Genomic DNA, 4,847 nt, shown 5'->3' with positions numbered 1-4,847 from the left:
TCTCCCTCCCTCCCTCTCTCTCTCCCTCTTTCTTTCTTCAAGACAGGGTTTCTCTGTGGCTTTGGAGGCTGTCCTGGAACTTGCTTGGTAGACCAGGCTGACCTTGAATTGGCAGAGATCAGCCAGCCTCTGCCTCCCGAGTGCTAAGATTAAAGGCGTGCTACACCAACGCCTGGCATCTTTTTTCTAATTTTTAAAATTATGATTTTATTGGGTTGAAGAGATGGTTCAGCTATTTAGAGCATGGGCACCTCTTGCAGAGGACCCAGGATTCAATTCCCAATACTCACATGGCAGCTCACAGCTGTTGTGGGATATTAGTTGAATATGTGATACATTCTTTTATGTTGCATTTGTTTAACCCTGTGAAGCTGTGTTTCTTTGCCTACCCAACACACCTGACTGGTCTAATAAAGAGCTGAACTGTCAATAGCTAGGCAGGAGAGAGGGATAGACAGGGCTGGTGGGCAGAGAGAATAAATAGAAGAAGAGAGAGAAGAAAAGGGAAGGAGGAGAAAAGGGGGAGAGAGAACACCAGGGGGCAGCCACACAGCCAGCAAAAGTGTAAGAAGGAAAGAAAGAGATAGAGAATAGAGAAAGGTAAAAGCCCAGAGGCATAAGGTATATGGGATGTTTTAAAAAAAGATTTATTTCTTCTGTGTATAGCATTCTCCCTGCATATGTGCCTGCCCTGCCTACTAGGAGAGGGCACTGGAACACATTACAGATGGGTTGTGATCCACCATGTGGTTGCTGGGAATTGAACTCAGGACTGCTGAAGAACAGCCAGTGCTCTTAACCTCTGAGTCATTGCTCCAGTCCCTCTATAGAGACAGAATAACTATGCACAACCGTCTGCAGCTTCAGTTCCAAGGGACCCAGCACCCTCTCACAGACATACATTCAGGCAAAACACCAATGCTCATGAAATAAAAAATACATAACATTTACATGGACGGTGGTGGCACAGGCCTTTACCCAACACTTGGGAGGCAGAGGCAGGCTGAACTCCACTAGTTTGAGTCCAGCCTGGTCTACAGATGTAGATCCAGGACAGCTAGGGCTACACAGAGAAATCCTGTTGGGGACCTCTTTAGGGTCTGCTGTTCTTCTGGTAACTAAGGTCCACTGTCTTGTGATTAGGTGTTTACTTTCTAGTTCTCTCCTTCCACTAAGCCTGTATGTAAGAATGCAAATTATCCACCCATTGAGGGGGGCTTGGGGACATGGACCTTGATCTGAATGAATTTACACTGTGTCTGCTGTTGGCATATAAGCCTATTGTCCTTTGAAATAAACAGCCTTCTCCATGCAAGAGTGACTGACTGTGTTGTCTTTATTTAATCCTAAGATTCTCTTGCCAAAACCCATGAGAAGTTTGTAATTCTGGCTGTTATGACAATTTCAGGTCCCACCGAGATTTGGGAAAGAAGGGGAGACACTGAAGGATCACCCGGGAGGCTTGCCAGCATTAAGGTAAGGAACGGGTATAATGAAGATGGGTGCAGCTAGTTCTTACTCTCTTATGGGGAAACAATTGGTCCAATTGTCCAATAAGCAGGGCACCAGTATTAAGTACAAGACAGTAACAGACTTTTTAAAAACTGTACATAAAGTCAGCCCTTGGTTTTTAATCTCTGGTGACCTTAGTATTGTTGATGGGGAGCAGGTGAGGATAGACCTGCAAAGGACATTACACAGAGATGGGCCGAATGCCATACCAACTGTTACTTTTTCTCTGTGCCCTCTTGTCAAAGAAGCACTTCTTAGTTATATTGTGGAAGTGAAAAAGCAGGTTGAGGAAGCGAAGGCTGCCTTAGCAGAGGCTCAGAACCAAGAGTCTGTTAGGTCACTTCAAGCTTCTAATGACACTTCCTTTGGGTCCTCCCCCTCATATTCAGGGGATTAGACTAAGGAAAGGGAAGAACTGGAAAGGTTTGTTAAATTATAACATAAGCTAAAAAATGTTCCCTTGAGTCTCATCCTCCTGCTCTAAATTCTAGCGCTCTCTGTTTCCCTTTGGCCTTTCCTGAAAAGCAGAGTGGCCCAGTGATGTTCCCAATCATAGAGATAGTTGTTCCCCAAGGCCAGAATCTGTGAGAGCATTCCCCTCTTAATTATAAGGATATTAAACACCTGAAAGAGGCAGTTATGGCTTACAGGCCTCATGTACCTTTTATTACTCTGACCATTTTTTAATTCTTTGTGGCCTGGAATTGCACACATAGTGGTTGGCAACAATAATGTCCAGCTGTGCTGTCCAGGGGAGGTTATTTGATTTGGAGAGGTGAATTTGAAGAGCTATGTAACCAAATGGTACAGCGCAAGACAGCTGCCAGTTTCCCTGAAAAGAACTCAGAAATGCTTACTGGTATGGGAGCCTATGCAGACCTAGGTCAGCAAATTCTTTACGATCCAGCTGTATATGCACAGATCTCAGCACCTGCTTTCAGGCTGCATATTTGGGGATACCGATAATGTCATGTCTATATTTAGAAAACTAGCTTTAAAAAATGCCAACAAGTATTGTAAAGAGGCTTTATCACCTCACAAGGCCAAAAGCCTCAATGATTACATTCACATTTGTAGAGATATAGATAGACACCACATTATGGGACAAGTTGTTGCTTCTGCTATGCAGGGAAATAAGGTCAGTGAGGGAGCCAAACCTAAGACATGCTTGTGGCAAATCCTCAAAAGGTTAGTCTTCGGCTGGACACCCTTCAAACTTTAAATGGTTTTCAGAGGTTTCTGGGTGATATTAATTGGATCAGACGTAGTTTAAAAATTACTACTGTTGCGATTCTGCAGCTGAGGCGGCAGTGGAGGGGGAGGAGGAAGGCAGCGGCTTGCCCAGAGTCTGGCTCCCTTGCCATTTCGTACCTGGAGAGAGCCAGCAAGAAACCTGAGGTGTGGCACGCGGCCGGTAGAGGCCTGCTGAAAATGACTGAGTATAAACTTGTGGTAGTTGGAGCTGATGGCGTAGGCAAGAGTGCCTTGACGATACAGCTACTTCAGAATCACTTTGTGGATGTATACGATCCTACAATAGAGGACTCCTACAGGAAACAAGTAATAATTGATGGAGAAACCTGTCACTTGGACATTCTCGACACAGCAGGTCAAGAGGAGTACAGTGTAATGAGGGACCAGTACATGAGAACTGGGGATGGCTTTCTTTGTGTATTTGCCATAAATAATACTAAATCATTTGAAGATATTCACCATTATAGAGAACAAATTAAAGAGAGTAAAAGACTCTGAAGATGTGCCTATGGTCCTAGTAGGGAATAAATGTGATTTGCCTTCTAGAGCAGTAGACACAAAACAGGCTCAGGACTTAGCAGGAAGTTATGGGATTCCATTTATTGAAACCTCAGCAAAGACAAGACAGAGAGTGGAGGATGCTTTTTATGCATTGGTGAGAGAGATCAGACAGTACAGATTGAAAAATATCAGCAAAGAAGAAAAGACTCCTGGCAGGGTGAAGATTAAAAAATGCACTGTAATGTAATCTGGGTGTTGATGCTGCCTTCTATACATTAGTCCAACAAATTCGAAAACATAAAGAAAAGATGAGCAAAGATGGTAAAAAGAAGAAAAAGAAGTCAAAGACAAAGTGTATAATTATGTAAATACAATTTGTAATTTTTTCTTAGGGCATACTCAAGTAAAAGTGGTAATTTTTGTACATTACACTAAATTATTAGCATTTGTTTTAGAATTACCTAATTCTATTTTTTTCTGTTCGTGCAAACTTTCAGCTTTTATCTTAAATGCTTATTTTAAAATGACAGTGGAAACCTCTTTTCTCTAAGTGCCAGTATTCCCTGGCTTTTGGACTTCAACTAGGAATGCCTGTGGAAGAGACTAAAGACCTGAGACTGTCTTCCCGGGTTTTGGTGCATGCAGTTGATTCCTCACTAATTCTCTTACTAGCTGTGAGCATTGTGTGACCCAAAATAGTGAAGCTTTTGATCCATCTCTGCTCTGTTTCATCTAGTCACTGAGTGAATTAATTAGTAATTACAGCTGCATTGAGACCTAAGACTTTGGAATCACAGATTTATGGGCTTCCCTTGATTCACATTTAGCATGTCCTAGAGTTTATCATCCTTCATAAGTGTAGTTAGACTGTTCAAAAAGGCTTTCTCTTTAAAATATTACAAGGTGATTCAGATCCCAACTCTCCTCGAGTCTCACTACTTGAGGAGGGAAGTACATTCATTTGATTGAAAAGGCCTTAGAAGGGGCAAATTTGGATTATATAGATTATGTTCAGCCTTTAAAATTATTAGTGTTTTGTTCTGCTCATTCTCCTACAGGAGTTTTTTGGCAAGAGAGTCCTATTCTTTGGCTTCATTCTAAGGCCTCCCCATGGAAATCAGTGGTATCCTATCCCCAAGCTATAATTGCACACCTATTTAAAGAGCAAAAGATTGCTTTGCAGACTTTTGGTAAGGAGCCAGATCAGGTTGTTACACCCTTATCCCATCAACAAATAGAGTTGTACAAAATGATAGCTATGATTTGAGCATTTTTCTCTCTGCTACCAGAGAGATTTTGATAATTATTACCCATCCAATAATCTGGTTTCCTTTTTTAAGATACATCCTTTGATTTTTCCAAAGATATGGTCTCAGCCTATTTCCAAGGGGTGAATGGTTTTCACAGAGGGTTCTTCAAAAAGGACAGCTACAGTTGTATCTTATCTTATCATTAAGATAGCCATATTTGCTGCAGCTTCTTCACAAATGGCCAAAATTTTTACCTTGGCCTTGGCTCTACAACTCTTCCTCAGGGAATCATTATGATCTATACTGATAATCAATATCTAGCTCAAATTG

At 41.9% G+C, this 4,847-nt stretch overlaps 1 pseudogene; it reads left to right on the top strand.

The window, feature by feature from the left end:
- Positions 1 to 2,943: 2,943 nt before the first annotated feature.
- LOC113837867 lies at positions 2,944 to 3,635 on the top strand (annotated as a pseudogene).
- Positions 3,636 to 4,847: the final 1,212 nt, after the last annotated feature.

Source organism: Cricetulus griseus, unplaced genomic scaffold (assembly GCF_003668045.3).
Source record: "Cricetulus griseus strain 17A/GY unplaced genomic scaffold, alternate assembly CriGri-PICRH-1.0 unplaced_scaffold_1, whole genome shotgun sequence".
Classification (NCBI taxonomy): Eukaryota; Metazoa; Chordata; class Mammalia; order Rodentia; family Cricetidae; genus Cricetulus; species Cricetulus griseus.
Note: the sequence above shows the minus strand (reverse complement) of the source record. Positions and strands in the feature narration are given on the sequence as shown.